The sequence below is a fragment of the Alligator mississippiensis genome, chromosome 3 (genome assembly GCF_030867095.1).
Source record: "Alligator mississippiensis isolate rAllMis1 chromosome 3, rAllMis1, whole genome shotgun sequence".
NCBI lineage: Eukaryota > Metazoa > Chordata > Crocodylia > Alligatoridae > Alligator > Alligator mississippiensis.
The window spans coordinates 87,235,410-87,257,298 of NC_081826.1; the positions used below are offsets into that span (position 1 = coordinate 87,235,410).

Here is a 21,889-nt window from a genome sequence, read left to right on the forward strand (position 1 = left end):
CAGATATGTATTTATGAACATAATATATGTCTATATTTTCCTGGGAACTTTTGTTACATATGTTGGCCATTCAAGCTTTGTTCTTCTGATTTATGTAGTCAACAAATCATAGAAAAGAAGAGTGTATTACTTCAGTGGGCCACAATCTTAACTGTGTTTGTTTGTACCCACCGTGAATGCAATGAATAGTAGTAGTGAACATATTAATTCACCATAGCTTGCACCTTGTAACCTTGTGCTTGGGACTCGGTTCTCTTGCCCTTTTCTCTACAATGTTTATAAACATTCAGCCTCTTCCTTTTTGGGCTGGGCTCCAAATTACTTGCCCATGGCTTAATTTTTCGCTGCCTTTACTACAGACGTCATACTAAATACTAACCTCATCAACCCCCAGTCCCAGAAACTGCTGCTGCTGAAATCGTCTCTTCTTCCCAGTTCCCCACATTACCTTGTCACTGAATCAACTCATTGGCTCCCTACTGGCTCTTCATTACAAAGAGTTAACATTTTTTGAGTCAGATTAAATCGGTACAGAGAAAGGTGGGAGCAAATTGTGAGAGACACCAGAGACCCACTGAGTCTTTGGGTTGGAGGAGGAACAGGTATAGGAAAGATAAGTGCTGTTATTACACCAGCATAGGCTCTGGTTCCTTGTTTGCCTTCAAGCTCCTGCTTCATACAGCTCTGTCCTACATGTCTGGCTATGGCCCTTTTCACTTTCTCTCCATATCCCTTCTGCTGAGCTCCCTCTCTCTCTCCCTCCTTCATCCTATGATCCCAGGCACAATAGACTCTTTCTCTCTTTCCCTCACACATTCTACCATGCTACCAGTTAAACTTAAAATCTGCTTTCTAAAGATGTTTGCCAAGTGACCTCCCTTACAGTACTTGGTTCCTTCCTGAATTTCACCTCTGCCATCCAGCCTGTAACAGTAAGGGGCTTGCAAAAGTAACAAACAATCCCCTGTACATGCCTTACTGTGAAAAACAGTGAATGGTCTTCTTGTTTTATGTAATTAGGTTTATCTACTCAGCCATGCTTCTCTTGCTTTGAAGCTACTTCTGCTAACTTCTGTATGCTCCTAGTTTACAACTGTTTTCTGTTACACATGGATTTAAACACAAGCTATTGTTTTATCTGGTATTTACTTTAGGCCATACCTACTTCTTTTGCACACCTGAGGAAAGGCATTTTGTGCCTGAAAGCTTGTATTGCTCTCCCAGCTGTACAGTTGGTCCAATACCAGGCATCACCAAAAAAACTCCAAAAACAAAACAAAAAACCCCTCCCCACCTGAAAAACCCTTGCTTTTCCTGGACCATTATGACCACATAAACACTGCAAACCTACTTACTGAGAAAAGGCATTGTATTTTTGTCACCCTTGATCTCCATGTCCCTTCAGTTCTCTTGGTCTATGAACCTCACCTCTTGCAATTTCCTTTGTTGTATAGGAACTTGAAATATTCCTATGCAAGCCATCAACAGACCGGCACCTACACAGGGAATTGTGTAGGGCTTAAATGAGGCAGGGGACATTTTGATGCTCCTTGCTTTGGTAGATTTCACAAAATAATGAGCTAAGTTTATTCACATGAATTAGGATTGGGACATCATGACCATGGTATATATTTTTAAATTAATGGTCTCATCAAAATCTGCAATTATCATAAGTCTCTGGTTCCAGCATCTCACTGGGTCTATCAGTACACTAACTCTATCTATCTTTTTCTTTCTTCTCACTTCCAGCCTTGATTGTAAAAATCTGCAAATATTTCATTCAGTCTTTGCAAGGTAACACTCATCTGCATGGAGCAAAATGTTGCTGCCCTATCACTTATGAAACTTCAATTGTCTTTCTTGTGGAAACATCACAATCACTTTTTCATGAGATATAGCCTCAATTAAAAAGCAAAAGTTGTAAGTTTGTTTGTTTTCTCCTATCTTCCCTTCTCCTGGCCACCTCTCACCTTAAAGACTGGAAAGTCCCAATAGAAAAAATATCTTTCTGTCACAAATGTTTTCCCCACAGCTTTTTTAGTTATTCTAGAAGCAGGAAAATTGCCAAATTAAAAAATTAAAATTCCATTGCTGACAAATGGTTTTACTAAATGACAGAAAGTAGCCACAGGATCATTATCTTTTAAAGAAATACTCTTTAACCCCAAACTATGTTTTACCCATACATAAACACAAGTTTCTTTTTAAATGCCAATTTCTGTTGAAAAATAACAATTCTTGATACTACATTGTGCAATATTTTTTTTAGTTGATGTTGGATTTACAAACAGTTGATTCACTGACAGTTTGAGTAAAACCTTTGGCACTGTTTTATCTTTTCCTGCATACCTTTTCTTAAAAAACAGATTATATAATATTATTAACATCTTAATAGGTCCAGCCCCACTCAAGAAACTACCTCAGTATGGAGAGGAACCTCAGGGATAAGTCACATAAAAGAGGTGTCTGTCTCTACCCTGTCTCATCCTACCTATAAAAAATTGATCCAAGGGCTTCGTCTGGCAGAGCTTCTCGGGGGATTTCCATTGCCTTGGAACTGTAGCTACAAAAGAAGACAGCTACTCCTGAGGAATCCTCTCTAAGACTCCAAGAGAATATATAAATTTAATACTAGTTCAGTGATCTGAAAAGAAAAATCCTTAAAACTTAACACTGTCAACATGTAAGTGGAGAAAAAAAATAACCCACATTGTCTGTATTCCTGAGCCCCAATCCCAACCCCTGAGACTTTATTTTAGAACCTCAAAATAGTTTCCAAATTAAATGTTAATACAGTTACCTCTCCAAGAACAAAACAAGGTCTGATCCTGCAATTTGCTCATTCATGTGGGTATTTCCATTGGCTTCGAAGTGCTACTCTATGGGAATCATTCATCCTTTTTTGTAAAACAACTTCCATTAGTAACATGGGCCTTAAAAAAGAGTTTACACTGGACATAACATTGCCCAAGCCTTATGCTGTCCTGTTGCAAAAAAGGTGAATTTCACTCCATGTGAGGAAAGCATGGCAATGCAGACCCTCAATAAACAAACCACCATCTCAGAAGTGTCTAAAAGACAAATTATAAAAGTCTTTTGAGTTGATACTAAAGTTTTATCTTAGTAGGACCCAAAGGTAGGAGTAATGTAACTATGGTGGGGCAAGGGGGACACCCAGTCTGAGTGCTGACTATGAGGGAGCATCAGGATCCCCCCTGCAAGAGCCTTTTCAGTGGCAGGGAAAACCCTGTGCTGCCTTTGCTTGGACAGGAGCCAAGCTGTACAGTCACGCAGTGTATCTGGTGGCAGGGGACAAGTGACACGAGCAGATTGGTGGCCCTCCCTCCTCCAGACACTCAAAGATTGCTCTGTGCTAATTAAAGGTAGAATCCCTCTGGAAATTAGCTGAGCTTTGCCTCCTGACTTGGCCTCACTAGATGGAAGTAGGGAAACCATAGAACATTGTATCCTAAAATACTGGGTGTTTGGGCTTGAGACCTGAGTTCAGAGTCAGTCTCTCCTGAAAGGGTTTATTACTGGTGGTCTCTGTTACCAGTAACCAGGCATTTCTTCACAAAATGATTTTTTTTAACAGAAAATATCATTTCATAAAATTGAAATGTTTTATTGGGAAAGAATAATAGTTTTGATGACACCTTTCAGTTTACAGCTTGAAAGAATGCACAGTGGAAAGTGTTTGGTTTTAAGTCAACATATTTTGACATGCTGAAATGTTTATTGACAACTTTTATTTTTGACATTTCTAATTCTAAATTTTCCATTTTGTGAAAACTCTTCAAATTTTGCTTTTCTGTTCTGATTTGGGATGGAAACTTATTTAAAAAATGTCGCTTTCTAGCACGATGAAATGTCTATTTTATGACCACATCCGTAACTGCCTCTATATGCCTAAACTGCTTTGTTGTTGTTGTTTTAATTCATAAGGGTTATATTTTTTCTATGCTTATTATTGTCATTAATTCTTTCAAAAATATATACATCCAAAATAATGTTGTTTTCACACAAAAACCATAAAATCATGTGAAGTAGAATCCTGAAGGTCAGAACTAGCTATTTGTAACTTGATATGCTTGACCAGACTTCATATTTATCCTTCAGCGCATTCAAAAAATCAGTGTTGTTTCAAGGGCCAAGCTGTTGATTTAAGAATATTGATTTAAGAATATTTAACAATAATGTTGATTTAAGAATATGCACAGAAGAAAAGAACATTAGAGCAGTGGCTTAGGAACAGGTTAGGGACTGTGTAGAAAAGCTGAACATATACAAGTCCATGGGGCTGGACGGGATGCACCTGAGGGTGCTGAGGGAGTTGGCTGATGAGATTGCAGAGCCACTGGCCATCATCTTTGAAAACTCCTGGTGATCAGGAGAGGTCCTGGATGATTTGAAAAGGGCAAACATAGTGCCCATATTTAAGAAAGGGAAAAAGGAGGATCTAGGGAACTACAGACCACTTATCCTCATGTAAGTCCCTGGAAAAATCATGGAGCAGATCCTCAAGGAATCCATTTCTAAGCACTTGGAGGAGGAGAAGAAGGTGATTAGGAACAGACAGCATGGATTCACCAGGGGCAAGTTATGCCTGACCAACCTGATTGCCTTCTATGATGAGATGTCTGGCTCTGTGGATGTGGGGAGACCAGTGGATGTGGTGTACCTTGATTTTAGCAAGGCTTTTGATACGGTCTCCCACAACATTCTCCCAGGCAAACTAAGGAAGTATGGGCTGGATGAATGAACTGTAAGCTGGATAAAAAACTGGCTGGAGCATTGGGCTCAGAGAGTAGTAATCAATGGCTTCATGTCTAGTTGGCAACTGGCATCAAGTGGAATCCCCCAGGGGTCAGTCCTGGGGCCAGTTTTGTTCAATGTCTTCATCAATGACCTGGGAGATGACATAGTGTGCATCCTCAGTAAATTTGCAGATGACACCAAGCTGTGGGGAGTAGTAGATATGCTGGGGGGGTAACACTAGGATTCAGAGTGACCTAGACAAATTGGAGGATTGGGCCAAAAGAAATCTCTTGAGGTTCAACAAGGACAAGTGCAAAGTCCTGCACTTAGGATGGAACAATCCCATGCACCAATACAGGCTGGGGGCTGACTGGCTGGGCAGCAGGTCTGCAGAAAAGGACTGGGGGGTTACAGTGGACAGCTGAATATGAGCCATCAGTGTGCCCTACTTGCCAAAAAGGCTAATGGCATACTGGGCTGCATTGGTAAGCATGTTGCCAGTAGGTCAAGAGAAGTGATTATTCCCCTCTACTCAGCACTGGTACATTTGGAGTACTGTATTTAGTTTTGGGCCCCCCACTACAGAAAGGTTGTGGATAAATTGTAGAGAGTCCAGTGGACTGCAACAAAAATGGTGAGGAGGCTGGGTGACATAATTATGAAGAAAGACTGAGGGAACTGAGCTTATTTAGTCTAGAGAAGAGGAGACTGAGAGGAGATTTAGTAGTAGCCTTCAACTCCCTGAAGGTGGGTTCCAAAAAGGATGGAGCTAGACTGTTCTCAGTGGTGGCAGATGGCAGAACAAGGGGCAATGGTCTCAAGTTGCAGCAAAGGGAATTTAGTTTAATATTAGAAAAAAAATTCTCACTAGGAAGGTAGTAAAACACTGGAACAGGTTACCCAGAAAGGTTGTGGAATCTCCATCCTTGTAAATTTTTAAGACCTGGCTAGACTGGGATGATCTAGTTGGGGCTGGACTAAATGACCTCCTGGGGTTCCTTCCAGCCCTAATTTTCTATGATTCTATGATATAGTAAGTCCATATGCCCCAGCTGTCTAACCATTTTTGTTGCCTTTCACTGGACTCTCTCCAATTTGTCAACCTCCTTTCTGTAGGGGGAGGGGAGTGCAAAACTGGACACAGTACTCCAGAGGTGGCCTCACCAGTGCCGAATAGAGGGGAAGAATCATTTCCCTCAATCTTCTGGCAGCACTCCTACTAATGCAGCCCAGTATGTTTTTAGCCTTCTTCACAACAAGTGCACACTGGTGGCTCATAGTTAGCTTGTTGTTCACTGTAATCCCCCAGGTCCTTTTCTTTAGAGCTGCTACTTACCCAGTCAGTCCCCAGCCTGTATTGGTGCATGGGATTGTTCCATTCTAAGTGAAGGACTTTGCACTTGTCCTTGTTGAACCTCATTGGTATGTCCTCTAGTAAGCGAGAACATGCATTTCCCTGGGGACAAATAGCAGTGGCACGTAGTTGTGCACTGCTACTTGTCACCAGGGAATGCCCCTGCACATGTGCTCTGGCACATGGCAAATTCCCCCAGGTGGGGTAAAGGAGGCTGGGGCCAGCACTTGGGCTAGATCCAGCAGTCTTATATGGAGTCCTGGGACCTCTGGGACTGCAGTGGCAGCAATCCAGGTGTGCAGAGCAACCCTTAAGATTGCTGGCAGCCCAAGTGTGGTTTTGGCTGGCCAGGCTCTAGTTTTGGGCAGCACATGTTGCAGCTACATGCACCGTGCCACTTGTTTGCCACATTTTTTTTGACACTGGGATCTCCCACTGTCAAAAAACCCCACTGCACTGCTAATTAGCAGCGTGGCAAATGCTTGCATGCGCAGCACATGCAGTTCGCGGCTCTGCAGATGGGTTTGGGACACTGCCACCACATGTGTGCATGCAGCCCATGAGATTTCTTTTGGTCTAATCCTCCAATTTGTGAAGGCTTCTCTGAATCCTAGCCCTAGCCTCCAGAATATCTACTACTCCCTCCAGCTTAGTATCATCTGTGTGAGGTCAGTGCCAAAAAAAGTTTTGGGAGGAGGCTCAACTAACACCCCAAAGGGGGGGGTCAGCTTCGCAAAAGCCAGAGGCTGTGGGACACTGACTTAATGCATCTGCTGAATTACTGATCCGTTAATTTGCTAAAAATAAACCCCTACAATCTGCAAACTTGCTGAGGGTGCACTCCATCCCAACCTTCAGGTCATTGATAGAAATGGAGTTCAGCCACTATCTTCAGTAGCTCCTGCTCTGCCACTTCATGGGAGGTGATAGGTGCCATGTGTGTGCAGTGGAAACACCTCTGGGGCTCTGCTGAGACTTTCCACTCAAACTCTTGTTTCTTAAAGGCCTTCATGTTGCTCCTATTATTAATAGCAAAATTTGACATTAAATGAAGAAAGACAGATTCTCCAGAACCTAATGAAACCCAGCTCCTGCATCCCCCTTCCTTGTGCCTCCTGGTCCAGAAATGCAGCACTGTCTTCTGTGTCTGCAGATCTCTGCAAGAGGTTGCTGGAAGAGATTGAGGTTGTCTTGTGTATTGCTGAGATGCCCAGTAGTCATATCAAAGTGCTTATCCTGGCTGAAATTTTAAATCAATATCTATTTACTTAGAGTCATTAGTGGTTTGGTGTAACTACTATGTGATTTTTCAGATGTTTAATTGAATAATGGCTTCTTTAGATTAAATTCTGGAAGGACAGACAGTTCTTTCAGGAGCCACAAGACTGTCATATCAAATGCTGGATCAAGTCAGCATAAAGGCTGAATGATGTCAGTGTAGTTGTAAATAGTCTCATCTTGAAGATTTGCACTTCGGAGTTGGTTGTTATTCATTATGATAATTTGTGTAGCACCCTAGATGTTAATGGTACTTAGATACTATAGGAAAGCACATATTCCCTGGGTAGAAATGTGACATTATGTTGTGCAAAGCAGCTAAAGATGGATTCCTGGCCCTAGTCTTACAGACCATTTTAATCAGGCTCTGCATATGTGAGGTTATTGCCCATGTAGTCAGTTGCAGAGTCTGAGACACGGACAAAATTAAACAGGAGATGATGATACAGAGAAAGAAAAAGGGGATACAGTATTATTGGCTTGTCCAGTTTATAAATATTTTTTGAGAAATGTGATTATTTAGATTTAAAGTTATTTTAAATCAGTCCTCTGGCAGTGTGCTTCCCAGTGTGACTTGGTTGTCATAGCATTTCATGCCCTTCTATTACCTATTTCTATACCATGGAAAATGTAATGTAATGGGCAGTATTTTCTATCTTTTTTTTTTACACAGTACTGAAATTGGAAGTGTCAACCTAGGGATCACTGGTCCATAGCCAGGGAAGGGAGAGTTTAAGTGTAACAACACTGTTTTGTGTCATTTACAGTAGGAAAAAGGTACAGTGCTGCCTCAGAGACAGGGAGCAAAGAGTGGGCCAGCTATTCTCACCTAGCCATGGGATGTGGGAAAGAGGAGTTAATTTGGAAGAAACTGTCAGAGATCAGTGTGAATTAGATCAATACAATTTCTATGTATGCTTTGTCTTCCTAATGAGCAAGTGAGACTGTCACCTCTGTAAAGCAAACAGTCTCCACTCAGTCACTGGATCAATTGTTCTAAGAAATGTTACAATCTACCCCTCTCATTAGGATGACTGACTATATTTCAGCTCGATACATTTAGTTGAGGATGTTGACCAGAATAGGATTCATTTTCTTAACACTTTCCAAACTTTCTGTGTCTCTGAAAAGATTCTTTTGAGCTGCTTGTTTTATACTTCTAGAAAATGTAACCAGCTGGAGTTAAACTTGTTGGAAGTAGTAGCTATCTTGGTACCTAAGCATGTCATCTAATCCTTCAGATAATTTAAACAAGTTCCTGTATGTAGGGTCCAGTCTTGTAGATTATGATCAAAGTTCCCAGAGAAAACAGTGGGATTGTGTTGTGTTGAATGTGGATACAGACCCTGTTATGTAATGCCAGTTTTTTAGTTTCTGTTCTTTAGGAAAAGCTGACCTAAAAGATTTATTAGCATGTTCAGTACAGGAAGTTCTTTTTCTCAGGTTGACTTTTGTCACTGACACCTTTCTGGAGGAGGCTCACTTACTGGAAAGTTCCCAAGCAGTACTGAACATCCAATAGCAGAGTTATGTGCAAACTGAGGTCCTCTAGCTAATGATCTTGTTTTGAAGTTGCATAATCTTCATAATCTGAGGGAATAAGTCTCACAACTGTGGCAATAACCACAAATTTGATTCTGCTCCAGTTAAAACCAAAGGCAAAACTTGTATTTACTACAGTAGCAGTAATACCCAACCCCAAGCATCCACATTCACAACAATTTCTTCATGAACTGTTTTTGCATAGGAGTTTGGTTATAAACTGGTTTTAGTGAAATAAAGACTACAGTTTCAGAGTTGGGCTTCCTCTTTGCACAGTTATATATCAACAGCAACAAGATAACACCTATCTGGACACTGTAAATGCTTGTGGCATATGCTTGAAAATATATTAAATCAGAGAAAGTAGAGCCCCCCTATATATCAAGCAGATGGCACAAAAATAACCCAGACTGCCTATCTTACTTAAAGGTGCCCCAGTAACTTTCAATACATCAGCAGCTGTTCGAAGAAAATGCCTGGCAACATGTTGCCAGCTCAATTTCTGTCCTTTGTAAGTGCCAGATCCTGCACTTAGGTTGTCAGATACTCTTTAGGCAGATGTCTGATTTTGCAGCTGCAGTGTGAAGTACTTGTGTGTTCCTGCCATTAGACCCTTGTGAGTACACAGCAGACTTAGACTTACACTTTCAAATACTGGATTTTACACAGCACTGGGTTTTGATTTGTTAAAAAGACTAGGCAAGTCTGGCATCAAAGCTGCAGGGACTGATAGCAGAATGAGTTGCAGCCTGCTAGGAGCAAGGATGTGAGACGCAGATTGTAAAGGATGTTCAAAGGGATCTTGGAAGAATCCATTGATCATCCTTCATCACAAATAACACTGCTAGATTTCCATTGGAATGGATCAAGGGTGCTGCCAGGCTCAGGGAGATGCTCAGAGAAGGGGAGGCTCAGGTGATCTGCAGTGGAGAATTCTTCCACGGTCTGGACAGGGAGGATGAAGGTGTGACAAGGTAATGGATTTCAGCAGATGTCTCAAGGACTGATGAGTGCTATAAGGATGATTTTTGGAATATTTGTCCATTAAGATGCATTGACTCTTGAGGGCTTGGTTTGAAACACCTGAGTTACCTAGGAAATTGCCCCTTAGGATTGCAGGTGGCATTACTAATGGGAAGAGCTTTAAACTGAGAAGTAAAGGACTTTTATGTACTCTACAAACCTGGTTTTACAGAAAAGGAGGAGGAAAAAAATAGGCAAACAAGGATGTGGCAATAGCAAGAGGAGTGTCAGTGGTCAAAGGATGGGCAGCAAGGTAAGAGTGTTAATATTGATAAAAGCAGTGGTCAAGTAGGCAGCACAGTTAGTTCTAAACCTGATTTCACTCACTAGTTGCCTGAACTGTAGCTGCTAGCAACGTTCTGATACAGACAACCAGAACTGGGGAGATATCCTGTTACCTTTGTGTAGATATGTAGCGCTCTCTATTTAAAACAGGTATAAGTTTGCAGCTCACGTGGCCCCAAAAGGCAAATTCGATTTTGATGTGTAGGGCTACACAGATTTCCAATTCATTTTGATGGATAGTGCTTAGACACCTGCAGAGATGGGCCTACAGTTATGCAAGAGGCACACGGCTCTCTAATCACTTAAATGGGAAATTTTAACTTGTGTTAAGATGCATCCATCTGCTCAAAATCCTGCTTCTCTTGATGATATAAGGCATATGTGTCTTGGCAGCTAGATACCTATGCGGGCTGCACAAGAGTCATTGTTTTCCATAGATGTTTTAGTAGCTAGAGCACTTGCCTAGGATATAGGATCCCTCTGTCCTAGGCCTCCCCTGGGGGGTTCAAGCCTGTAGCTCCTATCATAGCAAAGTGTCCTAATGGGACAGATGGAGTTACATCAATGCAAGTGAGAGGGTATGCTGCCTTGCAGTGCACAGAATGATCTGAAAACAGAGATATCACGACCATTTTTATGCCCCCTTCATGCTCCTGTGTGAGGACGGTGTATAATGACAGGTAGAAGTGTGACTGAGAGAAATTTGACTGTGGAGAGAGTTAACTGTTGTCCCACCATAAACCAGAGAGCTGAGAAAAGCTGAGTATTGGACAACATATCTGGTCTGTTTTTTTTTCTTAATAGAAAGTTGGAGACCATGGGGTCTCCCACACCTAATTCATCGTGTTTTGTTTTCCTTTTGCCAAATGTAGGAGTGCGCTCTCCTGCCAAGTAGAGATGAGGGGTAATGTCTTCCAACAGACCTCTCCTGCATGAAGAAGCACTGCCACTTGACAGACTGCATGAAGAAGCACTGCCTCTTGAGAGCTTTCCAAACACTGAAGTCTGGACAGCTACTCTAGTTCTATAGAGAGGGAATTTCGGGAAGGTAGAATACCAGGTGAGGAGCCATGCTCTGCCCCAGTGCTGTTTATGCAGTTTTCCCAATGCTTCTGGATGCACACACAACAGTAGAAGCAAGGGCTCACTTCCTCCAACTAGAGTCGCACCCATGTCCTTGAACCACAGCAGCAGGATTCCTCATGCTTATTATACTCCTTAGTTGTGCAGTAACCTAGCTGCAACAGGAAAGCATTTTCAGCCTGGTGGTTCAGTAGCTTACCTGTAACATAGAAGATTAATATACAAATCTGTTTGAGGAAGATTTCCCAGGTTGTGTGTACACTCCATCCTTCTCTAGACTGTGCTTTTTGGTTCACTACAACTCTGGGGTAGGAGGTTACATTGCACTTCTGTTCATCCAGGAAATGGATGGACTTTAATTGCCTCTAGCACAGCACTGAATTGCTTTGGAGTATAGGCAGTGCTGTAGCTGTGTGAGCCATTTAGCCATTTATGTGTCATTCAGGCTGTTACACCAAGCATAAGAGAATGCTGTTGGGTGACTTAGAGACCTAATAACCATGCATCATGTACACATTTTAGCAGGAAAACAGCTTTCTGCCATATGTGACTGTACTTCAGCTAATCTGACTAGCAAGTAAGAGACAACTAAAATATTTATAAACATATGCCAGAAGCCAAAATGGACACCAAAATGGAGGAACTGGGACTACTGGTGCAAAGATATGAAACCAAACATTGTAGTGATAACTGAAGCATGATGTAATCGTAATCATGACTGGAACACAGGTAGTGAAGGATATGAACTATTCAGGAAAGATGGAAACAAATGTATGATATTGTTGTGATAGATTCTGTTTTGTCTGTGTTGTTATACCTTTTTGTTACTTTACAATCTATTTGGGTCCATATCAATTTGGTTAAGGACTGGAGGGAGTTTAAAGGAGGTTTCAGTGGGGTAGTGTTCAGAGTCTTATTACAGGGTTATATTTACATACAGATGTCTGCAATGCTGTTAAAGAGAAAAGTACTACTGCAAATTGTGCCATTTTTGGAAGTTAAAGTCTCCCATATATAGAATGGAGAACAAATAATGATAGGGCCTAAATATTCCTTGATGTGAAAGCTGACAAATGACTTCATCACTAAACCAAAAAGAAGTGATGCTATTTTAGACTTACATTTGTTAAGTCATGAGGATATTATAGAAGGCCTGGCTGTGGAAAATAACCTTGGATCAAGTGATCATGAATTTATTCCATTTAAAGTAAATGGAAGAATTAAACAAAAGTAATTAAGGTTCTCAATTTCAAAGGGACAAACTTTGAGAAACTAAGGGAGTGAATTAGTGAAGTCACCTGGCTGAAGAGGGTCAGGGGCCGGAATGTGGAGAAGATCTGGAATTTCTTAAAGCCAAAACCATCAGGAATCTGTATCCTAAGCATGGTAAGAAGTCTGTAGAAAGGTGCTAGGATGGTCAGGGAAATGGAAAGGTTGTTGTTCGAGAGGTGATGAAAAGAGCTTGTTTGTTTAGCCTAGTCAATAAAAGCTGAGAGAGGATATGATTCCTATTTATTAATACATTGTAATTATTAATACACTAGTTATTCTCTGACAATCTTAGCTCCTATTCTAAAGGAGGATGTCTGAGAGAGGGGTAGAAACTAGGAAACCATTTGTTTCATGAAATACTTTCACATAAAGAAAGCAGGCAATGTCATTTGGCAAGCAAACTAACATTAGACACTACATGCTGAAAATACATAAATTGTTCTTGGAAAGGTAGTGTAAGGGTGATGTTGTAGTCATGATAGTCTAGAAATTATGTGAGAGGCAAGGATTTCTTAGGGTGATATCTTTTGTTAGACCAACTGCATAGCTGGGATAGAGTTGGACAAGCTTTTGAATGCAAGACATTCTTAGATTCATAGATTGTAAGGCTGGAAGGGACCTAGGAAGATCATCGGGTCCAGCCCCCTGCACCAAGCAGGAAAGACAACTGGGGTCAGGTGACCCCCAGCAGGGTGACCATCCAGTCTCCTCTTGAAGATCTCCAGGGTAGGTGATTGCACCACCTCTGGAGGGAGCTTATTCCACAGTCTGGACACCCTGACTATGAAAAAGTTTTTCCTAATGTTGAGTCTGAATCGGTCTTGCAGGAATTTGTGGCCATTACTCCTGGTTTTCCCCAGGGGTGCCCTGGTGAACAGTTGTTCTCCAAGCCCTTGATGTACTCCCCTGATGTAGCGGTAAGCTGCTACCAAGTCCCCTCACAGCCTTCTCTTCTTCGGGCTAAAGAGTCCCAGGTCCCTCAGTCTTTCCTCGTATGGCTTGCCTTGCAATTCTCTGATCATATTGGTGGCTCTTCTCTGGACTCGCTCAAGCTTTTCCACATTCTTGTTGAAGTGTGGTGCCCAGAACTGGATGCAGTACTCCAGCTGTGGTCTCACCAATGCCAAGTAGAGCAGAAGAATCACTTCCTTGGTTTTGCTGGAGATGCATCGATAGATACATGCTAGAGTATTATTTGCCCTACTGACTACAGTGTTGCATTGCCGGCTCATATTCATACTGTGGTCTATTATAACCCCCAGGTCCCTTTCATTCGCGGTGCTGGTCAGTTTGGTGCTGCCAAGCCTATAGGTGGATAGGGGGGTGTTCGTCCCCAGGTGGAGCACTTTACATTTCTTGATGTTGAACTTCATCTGGTTCTGATCCACCCACTTACCAGCCTGTCTAGATCCACCTGTATCTGTAGCCTATCTTCAAGCGTGACCACGCTTCCCCATAACTTGGTGTCATCTGCGAACTTGGCCAGTGAGCTCTTCACCCCCACAACCAAATCATTGATAAAGATGTTGAAAAGTACTGGAGCAAACACCAACCCCTGTAGGACTCTGCTGCCCACTTCTCACCAGGATGACACAGATCATTAGGACTTTCTGAGTCCTACCCTGCAGCCAGTTTCCCACCCACCTGTCTCGGAGTTAAGCACAATCCTCCAATTTTCTTACAAGGACATCGTGGGATACCAGATCAAAGGCTTTTTGGAAGTTAAGGTATACAATGTCAACCTCCTGTCTCTTGTCCAGGTGGCAACTTACCTGGTTGTAAAGGGAGATGAGGTTGGTGAGACAAGACCTGCTCACAACAAAGCCACGCTGGCTGTCATTCAGAATCCTACTTGCTGGCAGCTTATCGCAGATAGACTCCTTGATGAATTTTTCCAGGATTTTCCATGGGATAGAAGTTAGGCTAATTGGCCTGTAGTTACCCCAGTCCTCCCTCCTCCCCTTTTTGCACATGGGCACAACATTGGCCCTCTTCCAATCCTCAGGGACCTCTCCAGAGTGCCATGAATTGTGGAAGAGTTTTGCCAGGGGTTTCACGATGACTTCAGCCAGCTCCTTCAGTACTCTCAGATGAAGTTCATCTGGTCCTGGTGATTTATATATGTCTATTTTTTTTAATTGATCGCACACCAATTCTACGGCAATAGTGGGAAGGCGATCATTCATACCCTGCTCATTCTGCACCCTACCTGGCATGTACCCTACCCTTCTTCAGGTCTCTGGTCTCAGGAACCAAGCACAGCATAGTAAAAAAACAGCAGAGGTGAGGGCGTGAGAGAAATTTTCAGGAGTCATTCTCACCTTTCCTGTGTGGAAAGAATTCAGAAGTTGGGTAAAAATATAATGTGCCATCAAGCCAATATTGGTGTCTAATTTTTGTTTCTTAATGTTCAGACAGCTTATGAATTTTTGTTCCTAAGTTTGGCTTTTGAAGGTGTTAGGTAGATTTTCCTTAAGCACAAGGATAATGAGGTCTGAGAGGGAGTGGCTATTCTGTGAGAAATGTGCTTCTAATGGTGTGTGTATGTCTCTGGCCTTTATATTTCTTCTGTGAGTTCATTCTGGTGTGTAGCTGCTGCCAATGCCATAGCAATGAAGTTTGGTGCCCAGGCCAAAGCCTGCAATGGCAGCCTGTCCTTGCTCTATGCACAGATCCAGGGGGCAGAAGACCCCCTATGCTTGCCCAGGAGTGCACGCAGTGGCAGGAGCTTCCCTTCCCCCATCCCTGCACCCCCAACTGAGCCTCCCGTGACTCCATCCTGTGCTCTGCCTGGTCTGGGCAGCACCTGTTGGTGCCCCTTTGCTTTGGCACCTGGGCAGTCACCCTGCTCACTCCCCCTTGCTACGGCACTGGCTGCAGTTTAGTTTCACCTACGTAGTTGCCATGAGGGCACTTAAAATCATAGAATTGCGAGGGGTTCAGCTTCTTTGACCACAGTCTGCATTTCAGTGAGAGAGAGAGTGGATTGTTGGGAAGGGATGCATGAATGACATGTGCCCCCAGAGGCTGGGGGGCATGGTGACCACCCGCAGGTGGACGTGGCAGTGTTGGCAGTGGGGGCATGGCACTGGCAAGTGGGGAGCTTCTGCAGGCGGCAGTGTTTGCAACTGGGGCAGGGGATAGCGAGTGCTGACTGGTGGTTAGCAACCACCTGCAGATGCTGCCGGCAGTGTCGGCGAGGGGGGGGGGAGGGAGAAGCAAGCGGTGACCACCTACAGGTGCTGCTGGCAGCAGCAGCAGTGGCCAATCGCAGGGGGTGCACCAGCAATTGACCTACGCATCACCAATGAAGGGATGGCCTCCACCTCACCCAGAAAGGAGAGAAGCTCTTCTCAGCCAGAATGGCTGACCTACTCGACAGGGTTTTAAACTAAGATTGCTGGGGGATGGGCGGTCAATTAACAACAGTTCTAGCCCAGGTTATGTCAACCACAGTAGAATTAACTTAGGTAGTCCAAGGGAACCCACTCCTACAATAGCCCAAGGAAAGGTCATGTCCCATCACATAAGGAAGCCTAGGGCTTCCCATGGCAGACTCAACTGCCTGTGCACAAATGCCGGGAGCTTGGGAAACAAACACGAGGAACTGGCCCTTCTCGTCTGATAAAGGTTACAATCTCGTAGGGATAATGGAGACCTGGTGGGACTCCACCTATGTTGGTATAGAAGGCTATACCTTGTACAGGAGGGACTGTGTTGGGAAGAGGGGTGGGGATGTAGCTCCCTACATCAAGGAGCAGTACACTTTCCTTCAAACTGAGTTCACTAACCATGAAGAGTGTCTTGAGACCCTCTGGGTTAAAATACAGGGAGAGCATAGGGAAGGAGATATACTCATAGGAGTCTATTATAGACCTCCCCACCAAGAAGAAGAGCTGAAACACGAATTCAGTAGGGAACTGGCTGAGGCAGCACGCTCCTGATGCATGATCGTCATGGGGGACTTCAATCTTCCTGACATCTTATCGGAAGAGCACACGGCTAAATCTGACTGGTCATGTAGCTTTCTTGCTTGTATTGATGACCTCAGTCTAATGCAAGAGGTCTACGGGCCGACTAGGGGAGAGGCACTGCTGGATCTGGTTCTAGTCAAAGGGGACAATCTGGTGAGCAATCTGAGGATCAAGGGGAAGCTTGGTGACAGTGACCATGAACTGATAACTTTCTCTGTCCAACACAGGGCAGACAAATCCCTCAGTAAAACAGAAATCCTCAGCTTTGGGAAGGCTGACTTTCACAAATTCAGGAGATTGGTTAGTTAGGCATTAAGAGGCCATGGTCCCTTACAAAGGGGAATCCACAAGGAATGGCTATTCCTTAAGAATGCAAACCTTGAAGCACAAAGGAAGTCCACTCTGTCCTGCAGGAAATGCAGTTAGCGGGCAGGGAAGTCCCATTGGCTAAACAGGGAACTGTTGGACCTCATGAAACTTAAAAGAGGAGCCTATGTCCACTGGAAAAAAGGAAGCATCACCAGGGAGGACTACTCAGCACTAGTCCACGCATGTAGAGAGTGGTCCAGAAAAGCCAAGGCAGAAACCAAACTTAGGTTAGCCACGGGAATAAAGGACAACAAAAAGACCTTCAGATATGTGGGAAGTCAGAGAAAGAACAAAGGCAACATTGGACACCTGTGAGATCAAATGGGGCAGCTGACATCTGACACCCAAGAAAAGGCCAATCTCCTAAATGATTACTTTGTGTCAGTCTTCCACCTGCCCATGGGGATCACACTGTCAGACTGGATGCAAAACACCAAGGGAGCAGGAGATGGGCCCACAATTGACGTAGATCAGGTGAGGGAACACCTTGAGAGGCTAGAAATCCATAAGTCCGTGGGCCCAGATGGTATGCACCCAAGTGTCTTGAAGGAGCTGGCAGACATCATAGTGCACCCTATGGCGAAGATATTTGAAAATCTGTGGCATTCAGGTGAGGTTCGGGAAGACTGAAAAAGAGCCAACGTGGTCCCAATCTTCAAGAAAGGAAGAAAGGAGGATCCAGGGAATTCTAGGCCAATCAGTCTGACATCCATCCCTGGCAAGATCTTGGAGAAAATCATCAAGGGATCCATCAACAACAGGCTAATGGAAGGCAACATTCTGAATGCCAGCCAACATGGCTTTGTTACTGGTAGGTCTTGCCTGACCAACCTCATCTTCTTCTATGACCAGGTGATGCATTGGCTGGACAAGGGAGATGAGGTTGATGTCATATATCTGGATTTCAAGAAAGCCTTTGACTTAGTCTCCCATGATGTCCTCATGGCTAAGCTGGGGAGCTGCCGCCTCGACCATCACATGGTCTGATGGCTGGGGAACTGGCTCCAGGGTCAGACCCAAAGAGTACTAGTTGATGGGAGAGAATCAACATGGCGCAAGGTGACCAGTGGTGTCCTTCAGGGCTCAGTACTTGGGCCAGTATTCTTCAACATCTTCATTAATGATTTGGATTTGGGCATCAGATGCAGGCTGGCAAAGTTTGCAGATGACACTAAACTATGGGGGAAAGCAGTCACACTGGAAGACAGGCTGGGGTTATTTGCTGACCTGGACACACTCACAAGGTGGGCAGACCAGAACCTGATGGTCTTCAACATAGAGAAGTGCAGGGTACTCCACCTTTGGAAGAAAAACCAGCATCATACTTATAGGTTTGGCAGTGCTACACTTGCTAGCACCATGACTGAAAGAGACTTGGGGGTCTTGACTGACCACAAGATGAACATGAGCAACCAATGTGATACCGTGGCCAGCAAAACAAACCAAACTCTGGTGTGCATCCACTGATGCATCTCGAGCAAAACCAGAAACATCATCCTCCCACTTTACTTGGCCTTAGTAAGGCTGCAGCTGGAGTAGTGCATCCAGTTTTGCCCCCCCCCCCCCCCCTTCAGGAGGGACTTGGATAAGCTTGAGAGAGTCCAAAGGAGAGCCACCCGTATAAGGCTTGCCAAGAGGGCAAACCTTACCAAGAGAGGCTGAGGGACTTGGGATCTTCAACCTAGAGAAGAGAAGGCTCATGGGGGACTTGGTGGCAGCCTACAAGTATATAAGGGGGGGTGCATCAGGACCTGGGAGAGCAGGGCTCCCCAACGGATAAAAAGGTCTAATGGCCACAAACTTCTGGAAGGCTGATTTAGACTGGACATAAGAAAAAAAATCTTTACAGTCTGTGTGCCCAGGGTCTGGAACAGACTCCCCCAGAGGTGGTGCAAGCACCTACTCTGGACTCATTCAAAAAGCATCTGGATTTTTATCTTGCTGGGATCATTTGACTGGGGTGGACTGGGCTGGACTTGGTGATTTCATGAGATCCCTTCCAGCCCCTAATGTCTATGAAATCTATGAAATCATATAGCGTTTCAGTTGGAAGGGACCTTAGGAGGTGATCTAGTCCAACCCCCTGCTCAAAGCAGGACCAGCCCCAACTAGGTTTTCCCAGCCAAAGCTTTGTCTGGCTGGTTTTGAAACCCGCCCCCCTGATGGAGTTTCCACCACCTCTCTGGATAACATGTTCCAGTGTTTTACTATCCTCCTAGTGAGAAAATTCTTTATAATATCTAACCTAAACTTTACTTGATGCAACTTGAGACCACTGCTCCTTCTTCTGTCATCTGCCACTACTGAGAATTAGTCTAGCTCCATCCTCTTTCGAACCCCCCTTCAGGTAGTTGAAGACTGCTATTAAGTCTCCTCTCAGTCTCCTCTTCTCTAGACTAAATGAGCCCAGTTTCCCAAGTCATGTGTCCTCATAAGTCATGTGCTCCAGCCCCCTCACCATTTTTTTTGACCTCTGCTGGACTCTCTCCAATTTGTCCATATCCTTTCTGTAGTGGGGGGGAGGGAGGGGGCAAAACTGAACTCAGTACTCCAGATGTGGCATCACCAGTGCTGAATAGAGGGGAGTAATTACTTCCCTTGACCTACTAGCAACACTCATACCAATGCAGCCCAGTATGCCATTAGCCTTCTTGGCAAGTAGGGCACCCTGCTGGCTGATATTCAGCTTATTGTCCACTGTAACCCCCAGGTCCTTTTCTGCATACCTGCTGCCCAGCCAGTCAGCCCCCAACCTGTACTGGTGCATGGGATTGTTCCATCCTAAGTGCAGGACTTTGCACTTGTCCTTGTTGAGCCTCATTTCTTTTGGCCCAATCCTCCAATTTGTCTACGTCACTCTCAATCCTAGCCCTACCCTCCAGCATATCTACTACTCCCCACAGCTTGGTGTCATCTGCAGACTTGCTGAAGGTGCACACTATGTCATCTTCCAGGTTGTTCATGAAGACATTGAACAAAACCAGCTCCAGGACCAACCCTTGTGGGACTCCACTTGATACCAGCTGACAACTAGACATTGAGCCATTGATTACTACTCTCTGAGCCTGATGCTGCAGTCTATCCACCCTACAGTCCATTCAGCCACTTGGTTCACTGGATCAGGTATATCACATTCTGGGAAAGGTACCGGTAGTAACCATGGATTCTGATGTTTTTTTTATTGGGGGGTGTTGATAGTAGTAACAGTGGAGATGTGCTGAGAGGCTAAGCATTTCCTACCAAGGCATGGCTGCATCCCACTCAAGGCATGTTGGGCAGTGGAGTTTGCTTCTGATGATGAGCTGGGCAAGGTTAGGGAGCTGTTTGAAAGCTACAAGTGGAGGGGCTGAGAATATGTCTCTCAAGGTCTGATCTTTGTTCAGTATATCCTGTAGTATGGTGATTCTTCTGATTGACTGCACACCCCTGGCAGTCACTTACCACTCCACACTGGAACAAAAGGGGGTTCCTGTAAAGCACGCTTATCATGTAACCTACATGGACATACCCAGACTGATGTGGCCATGTAGTATGGATATCCAGGGGTCAAGAAAACCTGCACAAAAAACCCTCCAAAGTGGTGCATGCGGGGGCATGCACTGCTCAAAACTGACACCTGGCTTGCTGGACCCTTGCTGTGGCTGCCAGCCAGGCTCAGAGCAGCAGGATCACTGATGTTGCAGCCCCAGGAGCTCCCCAGGATCCCAGGTAAGGCAGCTGGGGCCAGCCTGGTGTAGGCCCCAGCCTCCCCTATCCTATCTGGGGTAACTTGCCATGCACCAGAGGGCACATGGCATAGGCTTTCCCCAGGGACAACTAGAGGCAGCACAAGGTGTCCCATTGCTAGTTGTCCTTGGGGAAACAAATGTCCATGCTCGTGTGGACACAGCCCATAGGTCTTGTATGGGGTGCAAAAATGTTGATCTATGATCATGGCCTTCCTGACACCAAGGACAATCAGGAACATTTCAAAAGGCTAACAAAATTCCCCGGTGAAGTTGCCAGAAACCCCAAGACCAAAGCCATCTCTATCAAAGATCATCTAACAATGTATAGACTTCAATTATATTAGCTCAATATGATTTAATTAGGTGGCATTCAATTAGAGGCATAATTTTAAACAAGGGTACTTCAAAAACCTTCTAAACATCCCTGACTTGTGCTTAAAAAAGCCATAAGACTGCTGATTTCATGCTGCTCCCTCACTGGGTTAAGTGCTTCTCCTAGTGATGTCCCCAGATATGCACAGGAAATGGGTATTTCTTTTTAGGAAATCTGGCTCAATGTGAAATGCAATTTTCTCATAAATCCCAATTTTTGGCTTACAATTTCAAATTTGTATTAAACTAACCACTTCTTCTAGGACATCTGGTTAAGACAGAAAGGAATATCAATTCAGCGCCTACTTCATACTATATTGGGATATTCTATACTTGTTTTTTTAATGCAGAACCAGCCCAAATTCCCAAGCTGTCTGAAATCTATTATCAGAAATGTTGAGTCATTAGGAATGTCATTACAAAGACTGAATTGAATCTATTTATCTTTTCCCAGAACAAATTTACCCAAGGGCACAAGTAAAGTATGTATAATAAGTTTCCATTAGACCCTCCACAGTTCCAACAAGGGCTATTCCTCTTAAATCTAGCCATCTCATTTTGGTCTATACCTAAAACTGCTCTTAAGAGACTCTTCTGTTTGGATGTTTGATTATGAGATAAATAGTCAGCCTTATTCAAGAAATGGGTTTGAGACATTAGTTGGATCTGGATTTTGTTTGCTACTCCTTGCATTGTGTCCCCAGATTTGTTTAAAGTTCATTTTTAGGGTCTTTATTTCATGTTCTAGTGTCTGTTATGTGTGGTACTTGAAAGGCTTGTTTATATTAATACTACCTCAGTGAAACTAAATCAGTTTAATAAGTAAGAACTTGAACATGCATTACATTTAT

At 43.9% G+C, this 21,889-nt stretch overlaps 1 long non-coding RNA gene across 1 annotated transcript in view; it reads left to right on the forward strand.

Annotated features, from left to right (window-relative positions):
* LOC132249336 (uncharacterized) overlaps nt 1-21,889 on the forward strand; it is a 51,513-nt gene that overhangs the window by 28,665 nt on the left and 959 nt on the right. Inside the window, exon 2 of the long non-coding RNA XR_009460753.1 lies at nt 19,893-20,061. This is a non-coding gene — a long non-coding RNA (uncharacterized LOC132249336). The remainder of the gene's footprint in view (nt 1-19,892; nt 20,062-21,889) is intronic.